Raw genomic sequence first — 14,957 nt, 5'->3', positions numbered from 1 at the left:
GATTATCAAGTATCAATGTCCAGAGAGCATGGGGGTGACAACTAACCAGAGAACAAATAGAGCCTGAAGGCTGTTGCAAAGAAGACAACAGAGACAGAGAGACAGAGAGACAGAGAGAAAGAGAGAGAGAGGGAGAGACAGAGACAGAGAGAGAGAGACAGAGAAAGAGAGAGAGGTACATAAGACAAGAGGTATGCATTCTCAAACAAATCTGTGGATGTGACCTTCTGTCTGACCTCCCACTTCTCTTACCCATAGCATACTTTGCTAGGCTTGGTCCAAAGTGTTCTTTGACATCAAGATCTCAGCTGTCATTAAGTAGTCTCAGCCTCAGAGGACCAACAGAGATGTTATCGGCTGCTCCTGACCTACTCTGGTAGATAATTATCAGCTTCAAATCTAAAAGCAACACTTATACTTCACATTCAGCCTTCCTCATTTTTATCTTCTTATCTTCAAGAAAGTAATTCTTCGAGATCTCTTGGACAAAGATATCCACCCGCTATCACAGAAGAATTATTTTATAAACAATGCTAAACAATTGTCCCTGGCTTTTGTATCAAAATAGTCTAACTAACCCTAAAAAGTAATCATCATTGTTATGTCTGTGAAGTAGTCCTGGAATGCAAGAGAAGGTACCCTTCTTTTTATTTGTATGTTAGTATGATTTAATGCTTATCTTATACATGGGCTAATATCTGTGAGTTCAAAAACTGTTTCTATTTGTACAATAATGAAAATCTAAGAACTAAACAGTGCTGCAGGTCCCCTAAGGACAACATACAATGAAGCCACTGGGGACAGCTGCATTTCCCTCATTTTTTGCATCCATATAAAAATAGTACCAACTTCCTGGGGTCTTTGTGAAAATTAAAGTGTTATTGAAATACTTGACACAATAGTAAGCCCTCAGTACATATTAGAACAATTCCTAAAGAACCCCTAACCACTGAGCAGTGGCATGGCATGTGGACCTACTACACCCAAGTGGTAGAGTCAAACTTGCTTTAGAAAGAAAAACATTGTGTCTCCTCTTTAGATTAAGAACAAAAAGTAATTGATATTCTTAGATGCAGTCTCAAAGAAAGGTATGTGATGGTTTTGATAATCATGTCATAACTTCTGCAAATGCCACATTGACTTACATTTTCCAAAATGTTAAAAGACCACTAAATGTATACCTTTCATTTCACTTCCCCATTCTGCTTCCCCTTTCTTATGGTTTCATTGGGTGTGGCAAGATGTTTGCATATAAGTGATGACTGCCCAACCACAAGAGACCAAGGAGATTGGTGGCTAACAGTAGTTTCATGTTTAAGGTTTAGTTTTTCACAATATTCTAAGATGTTGCACATAGTCTCAATTGTGTTAGACGTATTCTGATCTTTCCATTTGCATTCATACACAGTCTTTCCACTCAAATTAGGTATGGGGGCTAGGTAACTTAAAAGACTGAGGAGGCAATTTATCTTCTTCCCTGAAGTCACTTCCCTGAAGTGACCCATGTCTAAAAAGGTTTCCAAAAGCATGATCGATCTAAGTATGAAGGGAGAAATGGAGAATGGAGAATTTCCCATGAGATGATATGATACAAGCACATACCCATAATATCTTTACTTTTCATGACAGAGAGCAAGTTATCTGAAGTTTTGTACATTTCAGGGTAATGACATCATTGTTCTGCTTGTAAGAAACAGTTCCTCCCTGACTCAGGACTGTTGCGGGTTTTTCCTCTTTGACCTGTGGTTTTTTCCTGTTGACCCAAGTATCTTAGTAACAGATGAAGTATTATTTCAGTTCCTTAAGGGTGGCTAGGTGTGATTCTCTTTAGAAACCAGATGTTTCATCTCAAGAAAAATTTTGGCATTTTAGGAGGAGGGAAGGAATGTCTGTTGTTTTATAAATGTTCTTTAACTGCTATTCAAATATGAAATAATTCTTTACCTCTTCAGTGGTTTTTCCAATAAAGCTTTCTAAGGAATAAAAAAAATGTCAAATATAAACAAAGGAGAACTTTCTGAATTTCCCTAATTTTGCTACTTCAAATCGCTTTTGGTATAAAACTGGGTGAGATTAAATAAACAAAGAGATTGACTAACTAGGAAAATCACACCAATTCCATTTCTGTGTTGTTAATATGAACAAATGTGTATATGAATTACAATGACTTCAAAAAGAGGGCTGTACAAACTATGTGCTCAAATTTTTCAATGATACACTAAAATGTATAAGCACAGTGAGCCCCTAATTACCTCTATATAAAGTTCTTGAAGAAGAAAATCATTTAGAAGTTTTTTTATGTGTGTGTAAACACTTAATGGGATGTTGGCAAGCTGGTTCAAATCATCAGCAAAGAGACTGTGCACAGAATTTATGTGACGTCATTATACCTAGGTCTTGTAGACCATTTCCTCTCTTTTTAGAAAAGAAAATCTTTTTCACATAACAAGCCAAATGGCTCTCTTGTATCTATGAAGTTCTCTTTCATCATAATTCATCAACATAAGCAGCTGCTTCAACAGGAAGGCCACTAAGGTTGATGATACGCAAAACAGCAAAAAATAAAGCCCTATTAGCCATAGGCTGAGGCTAAACATACCTATTCTTAGCCCCGCCCCCCTCCCCAGGCTGTGTTCTTCACTGTTGACCTAGATTCTTTAATGCTCTGATCAAAATCAAGATTCCTAATACAACTCCATCTCTTCTTGGCAAAAAACATTTCAATTCGTTCTTATCAAATTGTCAAAGCCCATGTATGTGCATGTGCGCATGCGTGTGGGCACACACACACACACACACACACAACACAACACACACACACACACACACACACACACACACACACACACCAAATCCCTAGTGTACAGAGTAGCTAATTAATGACAACCAAAAACGTAGGGGAAAAAAAGAAGAACAAAACAACAACAAACAAACAAACCAAAATCACAAAACAATAAGAAGAAAACATAATATAGGGGGTAAGAACAGAAATCAATAAAATCAAAAACAGAAATGGTAGAGAAAATTACTGAAACTAAAACTCTGGCTCTTGACTCTTAGCCTCTAAGCAAAATACATTTATTTAATTAATCAAACATTTCCTTTTTTTTTTTTTTTTTAGGTCCAGTCGTGGGGCCTGAACTCTGGGTCTGGGCGCTGTCCCTCAGCTCTTCAGCTCAAGGCTAGCGCTCTACCACTTGAGCCACTTCCAGCGCCACTTCCAGCTTTTTTCTTTTTGCTTATGTGGTGCTGAGGAATCGAACCCAGGGCCTCAGGCATGCAAGGCAAGCGCTCTACCACTGAGCCACCTTCCCAGCCCCTCAAACATTTCTTTTGTCCTTGTTACATTTATATATAGGCTGTTCAGTGTGTTGTCTCAGGAGCCCAGGACACACTGGATGTGGCATCTGCCTACAGTAAAAATTTATTAGCACATGGACCCCTATTTTTTTCAAGATCTAAATTGTTTTTTTTATCAAGATCTAAATTTTTGGATCACTAGAATAAGCAATCTGAATTTGTAGCAAAGGAAAACAACTTTTGGGTATAAATGGAGGTTCTCTCTTCTAATAATAAATGTCATAGAGCATGCTTGGTTGCACAGAGTTTCCTGATGTTAGTAATTTTGACCCAATTATCCTAGAACTTCTTACCCTGTCTCCAAAAGGAAGGGCTTCAAACTAGTTTCAGATCATAATTTTTGAAGGATTAACAACCCACAGAGCTGTAGGGATGGGTCAGGTGGTAGAACACCAACGTGACAAACATATGATCCTGAATTCAAACCTCAGTACTGCTAAAATAAATAATAGCCCAGAATCTATAATCACCAATACTCAACAAGCAGTGCAAACAAACTAAATACATAAAAACTAGTCACTAGTGACTGTACTAGACAGGAGTGGCCAGACTTCCTGGCTCCTGGCTGCCTCTGGAGTCTGACATATTTTTTCTCCTTCAATGGGAACTTCTGGCCCCAAAAGCTCCTTTGATTGCCTTAAAACCTATGACAACCATCAATAACAAAAGGCCTGTTTGACTATTTTATCACATGGCCGTAGTAGTCCCTTCATTAGGAAGCACTGTCAGCAACTCAGCCTTTCTGAGTCAAGGGAATTATAAACGATGATCAATGGTAGTTTGCTGTTAGAGTTGGTACATTCATTTTTAAATATGTCCCATATGCTGAAAAGATTTGATAAGCCAAAGCTTTGGAAATTTGCTAAGCCTCAGTAGCCTCAACTAAAAAAAAAAAGAATCAAGAAAGATAATATTTACTTTTGGGGGGCTGTTATAAAAATAAAAATGTCTAAGACGATGCCTAGCATGTAGTCACTCAGAAACAAACAACAATGAAAAGCCTTAGGAGTAGCAGAAGCAGCAACAGCAGTAACATTAGTAAAGGCATCTGGGATGTTATTAGAACAATACTGAGCAGAAGGAAAAGGATGAGGACTGATGATCAAACTTAGGAACAACCAGGACAATCAGTGGGATGCTATGCTTGAGGATACATGAGTCACTGATGTCTGCTTTCAAGCAGAGTAGAGACAAACCTACAGAAGGCATCCTGGAGGAATGGCAGCATCACTTCAGTCTTTCTGCAGCTTTCTCTAATGAGGCTATTCACAGAGCAAGTCATCCTTTAAAATCAGTACTACCATGGAACCAACCTGCAGAGAATTAGGCCTGTTGCCAGACCCTAGAAAAGTCCTTGCATCTGGCAAGCACATTCAACATTTCTGTTCATTGAAAGAAATCATTCTTTATTTTTTTCTTTTTAACATATATTAAATAACACTGAGAGACACTCCCCAAGATGTCAATGGTGCTAACGATCCCCAAGAGGAAACAGAGATTAAAGATGTTCATATCCTCCTTGGCTGCCAGGCTTACTCTGGATGGTTTACAGCTGTGGCACTCTGATGCTTTCGAAATCCCAGAGCATCCATGGACAAGGGATAGAAGCATGAGGCTTGAAGCTGTAAGTCCTTCTTCTTCAAGTTCTAACTTCTCCATGGAACTCTACCTGGCCACTGCTTCCAAAGATAACTCTGAGTATGTTCCTCTTGTGTATTATGTTGTGTCACAGCATGAGAGCTTTTTCATTCCATACAATAATAACTCCTGTCCCTATTTCTCCTAGCCTCTACCTTCTTTCAGAGTAGTCTCATCCTTTTTCTCTCTATTGCTTCTAACACTTAAGAGTGCCTGACAATGGATAATTCTCTCTCTCTCTCTCTCTCTCTCTCTCTCTCTCTCTCTCTCTCTCTCTCTCTCTCTCTCTCTCTCTCTCTCTCTCTCTCTCTCTCTCTCGGTCTCTCTCGGTCTCTTTCTCTCTCTCTCTCTCTCTCTCTCTCTCTCTCTCTCTCTCTCTCTCTCTCTCTCTCTCTCTCTCTCTCTCTCCTCCTTCTCCTTCTTTCTTCTCCTTCTCCTTCTTTCTTCTCTCACCTTCTTTGCTAGATAAATGATGAATGCTAGAGCTAGAGGCAAGGGTAATAGAACTTGCATCTGAGGTTACTGGCAGCAGGAATCCCAATAGGGAATAAAGGTTCTGTGAAACATAGAAAGAAACCTCAGGCTGACATACCTTCACGCCTCCAAACAAACTTAGTGAATCCAAATGTATCGGAGGCTACCTATAGCCACATTCCAGTTTTAAATGAGCATGTAATTCTGGTGATAATTTTGATAGAATCAGCAAACCAAAATCATCACTACACTGCCAGTGGATAGGTTCCCACTGAGAGATGACCAGCCCAAATGATGGGATAGTCCTATAAATTGACACAGTATTGTTTGCATTTGAAAAATTGCCACTTGGGGTATAGTATTTGGTGGCAGCTAAAGTTGCCTTCAAATAGAAAATGAAGAGGGACAAAGAACGAAGCGAGCAGGGAGGAGTGTGAGTTTATATGTATCATCTGGGCTCAGCAGAACAAAGAAGAAAATAATACATATGCCATGATGATTAATGTCCTGGTGCTCAATGATCTCACAGTTTCAAGATCCAAGAACTATCTTCTCATCTCCTGGACCAATAGAGAACCGAATGTCATCTTACTGAGACTGGGTGGAAAGAAAATGATTTTCCTTATAAAAATATAGTTTTGAATACACTTTGGTTCCCTACAAGTTTATTAGATATAAACAATCATATTGGTGTTTTGCCAAAATACTAAAAGAACATGAAAGACAGCAACATTCTTTCCACCAGGCTTATGAGAGTTGTCATTCACTGTTAGAAGACATAGGACTGAGTGCTGGTGCTCAGGCTAGTACAGAAGGGGATAAGGTTGTGTGTTAGTGGAAGAGGCACATAGAAGCTGAAAGTATAAACTTGATTGTGTGAATGAGATGTGCATTATATTGCAAGCAAGTTGGTTAGAATCTGACTCCTCAGGGAAAGTTGCCTAGAACCAAGAAGCCAGGGGAGAACAAAAAATGAGAGACATAAATTGTCCTAGCCACAGAACAGAGCCTACAGGCAAGAAAGAGGGAAATATATTCACCTTCCTAAGGGAGAAAGGTGTTTGAAGAAAATAATTACATCTTTGAAATTCCTCTAAGTAGTTTCAGAAAGTCACAACTGAAAAGAATGTAAGGAAAGTTGGAAACTCACAAATATTTAGACTGTAGAAAATTTCAGAAACAGTAAATCAGCAAATTTTATCTACCTTTGCTGTTCATACACCCTTCCCAATTTATTCTATAACATGAATTAGAAAGTTCGTGAACAAATAGAAAATAAGAGACTGAAATCTAAGTCTTGTTCATTTGAATATATGTCATTTGTCTGTTTTTGTTTTTGTTTTTGTTTTGTAGGTTGTGGGGCCTGAACTCTGGGCCTGGGCACTGTCCCTCAGCTCTTCAGCTGTAGACTAGCCTTATACTATACACTTGAGCCTCAACCCCATTTCCGGCTTTTTCTGCTTATGTGGTGCTGAGGAATCAAACCGAGGGCCTCATGCATGTAAGGCAAGCACTCCACCACTGAGCCACCTTCCCAGCCCCTAATTTGTCTCTTTTTATGTTTTGTGTGTGTGTGTGTGTATGTGTGTGTGTGTGTGTGTTTGTGTGTGTGTGTGTGTGTGTGTGTGTGTGTGTGTGTGTGTGTGTGTGTGTGTGTGACAGTACTAAGACTTGAATTCAGGGCCTGGGCACTGTCCCTTAGCTCTTTCACTCAAGACCTGAATTTTACCCTTTGAGCTCCACTTCTGGCTTTTTAGTGGTTAATTGGAGATAAGAATCTCATGGACTTTGCTGCCTGAGCTGATTTCAAATCTGAATCCTCAGACCTCAACCTCCTTGAGTAGCTAGGATTATAGGCCTGCCTCACCTGTGCCTGATTCATTTGGTTTATCTTAATCTGAATCTGTTGGAAATAAAGTGAAAGCTATGTGGTATCTATTTTTAAAATGTAAATTTAAGGACTGAACCAGTTTTGTAGGGTTTTTTTAACTGACTTTTATCAATATGTTCTTAGTAAGACAAGCTCAGATCTTTCCTTCCACTTGTACTGTGTACTCCAGTGCTTGTAGGGAGCTAACCAATGGTAACAATTGGCCCAATAGTTTTTATTTGTGCTAAGCTACATTCCAATACCAATGTTGCTTCAGATTTGAGATGACATCATGTGCTTTTCATTTCCAATCATCAGCTCTTATTTCCTTATCTCTGAATTTCCCACTGTATATCTTTTTCTTCTTATTTTAAATAAGTTTCCTCCTATTCTTACTCATCTTTCTTGTAGACCTTTAGTGAAATATAGATCATCGCACCACCATGTTCAACATGCCACTTTTCATTTTGCTTTTTCTCTGGTTTTCATAACCTAGTTAAGAAATGAATTTGTGAACATGTAAAAGAATTTTCCAAGCCAGGCACCTGGGACTCAAACCTTTAATCCTAGCTAGTCAGGAGGCTGAGATCTGAGGATCACGGTTCAAAGCCAGCCCAGGCCAGAAACTCCATGAGACTCTTATCTCCAATAAACCACTAGAAAACCGCAAGTGGTGCTGTGGCTCAAGCTGTAGAGATCTGGCCTTGAACTGAAGAGCACAGGAAAAGCACCCAGGCCCAGAGTTCAAGCCCAACAACTGACCAAAAAAGTATTTTCCAAGAAAAAACCTATCCAAATTTCTGGGGACTGCAGTTACAAAGCATTCCTATTGAGTTGTAACAATCAGAATACTCACGATGATGTGTACTTCTTTGCAGTACTGAAATACAATAGATTCACTGTCTAAGATAAGATCGCAGGAAGAGGTGGCCTCTTTTCACTCACCCATGTTGCTTCCTAGTTCATTGGCCAGCCCTTGTGAACCATGGAGCTGATTACATGAATGACATCTTTACTGGAGCTCCAGTTGGAAGGACACTTCTTTTTCATAGGAAGAATTAATAGATTTTATGTAGTAGATACTCATAATTCTTTATACATGTGCTTCTATATGTGTATTTATATATGTACACATATATACCTATTAATGGGTATATATACAGTAATGTGATGGCATGGTGTAGATAATAGAAAAGGCTGTAATAAATCATAATAATGTCTAATGCCATAAAGAAAGACTAATTTGGCAGGCAGTATAACAGTATTTAATATTAACTTTGCCAGGTAAGGGAAACACTGCTGATTCAGAATGTGAAACTACATATAATCAGGCAAAAGGGCTGAATTAGAAATACATTGGGTGTAGGGACACATAAAATGGCTGAACGTATTATAAAATGTTCACTTAACACATTTTCAATTAATTAAGGTAATCTTATTGTCACCAATGAATTGAGATGACAATTTAAAAAATGAAATAGCTTTTACAATATCACTCAATATAAACAGTGAGTAAAGAGTCAAATCCAGATAATTTAGATTGGAATTTCATTCTTTCCATTGTATCTTTGGATTACCAAGCAATCACTTGGAATAAATTGGTGTTAAAATTAGTCTATTGATGAATTTACTACCTCTCTCACATCTCAGAAATCACTTGGGAAATGGTTATAATGGTGAGGATTGATAATCAAACACAGCCTGACAAATGGTAGGTGCTCAAATAATGATGGCTACAGTTGTCAGAGCTTTTCTCATTTCTTCCTCATTTCCAATGATTATTGGTTGTTCAATGTCTGATAACAATTTGGCATAATAACCATCTTGGTCAGTTATATGCCAATAACACCCAAAGACATATCAGCACTGATACAACACTGTTTACAAATGGCATTTAGGTTGAAATTTTGGTTTATGGAAAAGAAACTAAAAAATTATAGTTCAGGGTAAACAACACTCCTCAAAATACTAGCATTTTGTGATAACTCCGACACCTCCAGTTATGTACTACTTTGCTGGTAAGAAAAATATGAGGGAAAATGCTATCCCTACTGTCTTACAGTAGATCCAGACTAAAAGAGAACAGAGAAGATTAAGTCCCCTGAGAGGTTAAAACAATTTTAAGCTATCTGGCAGCCTGATCACAGATCACCTCTCTCATCATTCACATTTCCCATTGTGTTGGCTGCAGCTATTACACCCAGCAGTTATGTACCCCATATTTCACCTTGGTTGTTCAGAACTACACCTATGATGCTGATCCCTCTACTCCTGGTGCTGCATTTCGGTGAAGAGTAGTTGTCATCAGCTTGATACCAGCCAGCAAGTTGATTCAGATTGACCTGACATTGCACTGAATTACCAGATGAGTATTTGATTTAATCACCGTCTAGTTGATTTGCGATCACTGTTCCTTTCCTTTCTCTGACCATTTTCCTTTTCTTTCATTACTTCCATGCAGGGCTGGTGGCAGATGTAAACAAATCAGAATTTGATGGATTTGATGGATTTCACTTTGTTCTCTTTTAGCAGCTCCTCTAATGGCTTTCCTTAGGAAAATCAATTAAACTATTGACTTAAATACTATTGTGGGATTGATTATAATTCCAATTAACTGTGCCATCTGGACTGCTCATTACTAGTCTTGGAAAAATTTGTGATAGTGAGAAAATGTGTCTTGTATTCTCATCTTTATTCATCATCTAATCTAGAATCTACTTGTAGACACTAGGTCTATACTCCCAAAACCCAAACACTACCTGTCACCTGGCTGATGACACCTTAATCCTATTCTGCTCATTTTTTTTCTGGCCACATAGAGCAGCAGAGACATCACTTTTCTCCCTCCACTGTTAGAAATTTAGTTAATTGCTTTAGCTATTATGCACCACTCACTTTGCCAATAAACTTTGCATGCCTTATTTTTTGGTATATGATGTGTTTCTGCACATTTAAAAAAGAATACCCTAAATCTTACAGAGGAAAAGCTACAAGGGGCTCAAACTCAGGTCTGGGTGACACGGGATCTGCTTCTGCATTTAGATTTGCAGTTATTTCTCACTGGTCTGACCTAAATTGCTGGCCTCCGTTAAAATAAACAAATCAGAGAAATGCTAGGACAAGTTTCTCCAGCTGGGCCTGGTGGCATAGCTGTAATCCCAGCAGGCAGGACCTGAGGCAGGAGGGTGAGTTTGGGCTACCAGTGAGAACTGGCTAAAAATTTAAAAATGAATAAATAAAAGGAAAAGATCCTTCAACACCTGTACCATTCGCAAGATTAAGATTCTCAGAGTCATAACTACTATACCTCACCAAGGGCCAGAACTGTACACTCACCAAGGGGCTTATATAATAAATGTTTGAATCTGCTGTGCTATCTTTCTTCTTAGTGTATTCAACAAAGGCTGACCACTGGTGGTTTAGCCCAAAAGTGTAACTGACCTGATGGGGGCTTAACAAATTATCTTACCCTGCTCAGAACTCTCTCCTTTTAGCTGGTGATTTACTTTATTAAATTGCAGCTGCCTTTAGCTGAGCTCTGATCACCCCATTCATGTCCACCTCTTAGCATCTAAAGGCAAATAGGTGCTGACTTTTAGAATACACAAAAGGGATATGCCCTTGGATGAAAATGTTTACTATCTGCTCCTTTGCAAATGATGCAGAGAAGAAAGAACAAGAGTATCCCATCCTAAGAAAGGATAGCGTAGATGGTAGGTAAGAAAATAATCATCAAGATATATTGCATTCAAATGGTAGGACAAAGGGTGAACCAATGCAACAGTGATACTCACCAGACACTATACTGAAAATGAACTTTACAACTTGCAGGGGAAGGGAATGTGGGGGGAACTGGGTGAAAATGAGGGAGGGGATACCACTGTTTAAAAGAAATGTACTTATGGCTTTACCTATATAACTGTAATCCCTTTATACATCACCTTTACAATAAATATTTTAAAAATAAAACCTCTTTTGAAGAAAAAGAAAAAGAAAGCAACAAAAAGCATTGCTTTTATTTTACACCAAAAAAGATGTATTATACTCACAAACTGACATGCTAAATTGAAACTCTTTTGTACAACTATTTAAGAATAATAAAAAATAAAAAAGAATCAGTTTTTTTCTGTCTTTCTCTTACATATTCACACACTGTTTTGTCCTATCTAACTCATATGAATGTCATGTTTGAGTTGTAGTACTTAATCTTGGCCTTGTCAGCTTTCTCTTTTCTCTTAATAAAAACCTTCAACTTTTTAGAGCAGTCTCTTGTTTTTGTCCCTCTCCTTACAAAGATGTCACACTCAAATTAAACATTTCTATTATAAAAATGTCTGCATGTCCTAAATTCAACATTTCTCTCAACAGAAGACATAGTTAGCAGCAAATCCATTGCCTATAACAAGGAAACAACAAAATAATCTAATACCAACAAGTAAGTAGAAGACCAAATTACTGAGAAAATAAAACCCCCAAAAGCAGTCAGTTTACTAATTAAATGCTTGAGTAAAAACATAATCAGCATTAAATTCTTTCAATATGTTTCTTACCTTCATAGATAAAACTTTATTTAAAAAATTTCCCCTTCATTTCCCCCCAGGAGACCAAATAAGGAACAATGAGAATCAACCCACACATCTCAAAGTCAAACTTACCATAGATGTAGTGAGCAAAGCACAGTGACTGAGACCTCTTGGTCTCCAAACTCCTAGGAACTCACAGCCCCATTATGCAACAGAACAATAACATACTGAGAAAGAAACAGAATTGCCCTAATTTGTTCTTCCTGCCTCATTTTCTCAGCATCAGTTTCCGATTTTTTTTTCATGACATGGTCAGATAGTCATAAACAGAGAAAAATAGCAACAAAACTTCAAGTGATATCTATATGATTCTTGAACATTGTACAAATGGGAAATTCATTCTATAATCCAGAGCAGAAAAGTTACTTCTCTAAAAGTTCGCAAATACAGGTTTTAAATATGGCTTTTGTGCAGCCTGTAAGCTTTCAGAGCTTCAAATGCTATTTATTGTAATTAACTGCAAATTTTCTTCCACTTGCTTTTGTTAGCAGATAAATAATGAATGCATTTCAGTTGGACATTTCCTTCTATCATTTTTGCTTTAAAACTTAAAGCCCTACTTTCGGTTAACTTCATGCTCTTCAATTAAAACCACACTAACCTGAAGTTCTTTTCTTTGACGCATGAAACACACTGCTTTTTGTGATCTCTCTTTTTAATGCAATGGTATGTTGGTTTATTTTTCTCAGATAACATTGATTTCTCTATAATTTATAGAAAGAAAAAATGGTGTCACATGGACAGCAGCTATCATATAAATAGATTTCTATCCTTATAGAGAAATTCATAATCTGGTTTGGAAAACAAATCAGTTTAACGTTGTGGGAAATAGAAGCTGTTCTTCCCATTAAGATCTGCCACCAAGAATGGCAGAGTTAGTTCCCTTGTTTTGAACCTGTAATTGGCTCTCCTTGTATTACTTTCAGATATTTATTGTGAGTGATCAGTTGAAAACTAACAAGTTGTAAATCTAGAAAATAAAACCTTTTTTGGCTTGAACACATTCATAATTCTCCATAAGAAAAAAAGAGATAACTTTTGTTCTCCAGATCACACTAGAACTATTTCATTACTGAGTTCCTAAGCATAAAGATATTTCTTCAAAATAGTAACAAATGCAGTGGAAATCATGTGGACTAGACCAACCATATATGAAATGGAAGCAATCCTTCTAGCTGCCACCATAAAATATACATACAAAAAATTTTACATAGAAGAGTGTAATAATAGCTGTAAGTTTTGTTTATATAAAAGAAATCTGGGTTGTCTTAATATGTTTCTTCTGATTGAACTATATATATAATATTCTGAATTCTCATCAGAAATATGAGAATTCAGCAATTTATGTATATACTCCAAATTGCCTAAATAATCCCTCTCTGTGTCTGTGTCTGTCTGTCTGTCTGTCTGTCTCTGTCTCTGTCTCGGTCTCTGTCTCTGTCTCTGTCTCTGTCTCTGTCTCTGTCTGTCTCTGTCTCTGTCTCTGTCTCTGTCTCTCTCTGTCTCTCTCTGTCTCTGTCTCTCTGTCTCTCTGCCTCTCTGTCTCTCTGTCTCTCTGTCTTTCTCTCTCTCTCTCCCCTCTCTCTCTCTCTCCCCTCTCTCTCTCTCTCCCCTCTCTCTCTCTCTCCTCTCTCTCTCTCTCTCTCTCTCTCTCTCTCTCTCTCTCTCTCTCTCTCTCTCTCTCTCTCTCTCTCTCTCTCTCTCTCTCTCTTTTTCAGACTCTAGCTCTAGCTTGATGGAGAAGTCTGTCTGTTCCATGGCTCCCTGAGTACCTGTATCACTCTGAACATGAATACTGCTACGAGTCATCAGTACATACCCAAGTTTTATTTCCACAGCTTCCTTGGAGACCTTGAAGAAATTATTTGGATGTTTGCTCCATCCCTACCTGTGCTCTAGTGCTGGAGTAGGCTGTAGGAAGGCAGGAAAGGCAGCCTTCCCTCATGATCCTAACCCTCATGTGGCTGGAGGAGGGCACAATGTCAGCAGCTAGAGGAAGAAAAGGTGGAGAAATTTTGTGTGCCACTGCAAACATGACACAGTGCCAACAAAAATACTATTCTTTTTTCCAAGAAGTTCAAAGTACTTTGTAAATATTAATTCATATGACCAAGTAGTCATGAAGCAATCACTACTTCATATACCCTTAAGATAGTTTACTCCAGGCAAGTTATTAGAAAAGAGACTTTTTATTTTTTTTATAACCTCTCTCATCTTCACTGCGCACCTACTATGTGCAGGGTGATAGAGATAGAAGGATGCCTACAGAGAGATCACATTATTCTCTGATCTACTGCTTGCTGTGTTGGCCACTATGCACTGAGTTACACTGTTTGTTACATTTATTTACACTCTTTCTTGGCCAAATTGTTTAATGGAATGTGCTCTGCTCTTCAGAATGCTCATAACGTGCTAAGTGCTGAGCAAACACACAAAAGGAAAAAAAAATCAGGCTACCTATAAATCTCATTACAATTACAGGAATTGAGGAATATAAATTCAAAGTGCTTTCTTTTATGATGCCATAAACAAAGCTTTCATGTGAGTAATCCTTGTCTCTTTCGGTGTTGGTAGAACTGCTACAGGAGACGAGGAGAATTAAGATCGGTAATTTCATGCTGAGCAGTTTATATACCTAATCTACATCTATGATTAATGAGATGAGCAAGCATGTAGCTGAAGCAGACAGCCCTTATCCATGGGTCTTTTTCTGATTGTTTTACTTTCCATGACAAAATGGCAAGCCAAACACAGGAAGTGATTGATATCATTTCTAAACCCATCTCCTGAGGTTACCATTGCATAGTTTTCTAAGATTAGCAGGACAAAGGATGCTAGTAGTTGCTTCTTAAAAATGTATGACTTTCTCGTGAATCAAAAGGGATTCAATCTGTTGTCTTCTAAAAATGCAAGGTAAGGATTCTGTTTTTTTTTTTTTAGGTGGGGGGAGTCACAAACTCATCCAGTTTGAAACACACATGAATACTACAACAGGTCTCACAAATGTACATATATTTTAAAAATCATAAATA

At 37.9% G+C, this 14,957-nt stretch overlaps 1 protein-coding gene across 4 annotated transcripts in view; it reads right to left on the bottom strand.

Annotated features, from left to right (window-relative positions):
• The window catches only part of Cytip (cytohesin 1 interacting protein), a 69,596-nt gene extending 55,727 nt beyond the window's left edge, over nt 1-13,869 (bottom strand). Inside the window, exon 1 of one of the 4 annotated variants that reach the window (XM_070022909.1) lies at nt 13,814-13,869. The gene's annotated coding sequence lies outside the window, so the exon portion shown is untranslated. Of the gene's footprint in view, nt 1-9,569; nt 9,668-11,997; nt 12,059-13,744 lie in introns of those variants that run through there. The other 3 variants (XM_070022905.1, XM_070022910.1, XM_070022908.1) reach the window with 3 other exon arrangements.
• Between the last annotated feature and the right edge of the window lie 1,088 nt (nt 13,870-14,957).

This window comes from Dipodomys merriami, unplaced genomic scaffold (assembly GCF_024711535.1).
Source record: "Dipodomys merriami isolate MVZ:Mamm:240054 unplaced genomic scaffold, mDipMer1.0.p SCAF_1, whole genome shotgun sequence".
Taxonomy (NCBI): Eukaryota; Metazoa; Chordata; class Mammalia; order Rodentia; family Heteromyidae; genus Dipodomys; species Dipodomys merriami.
The sequence above is the reverse complement of the archived record's forward strand: the minus strand, read 5'-3'. Positions and strand labels throughout refer to the sequence as shown.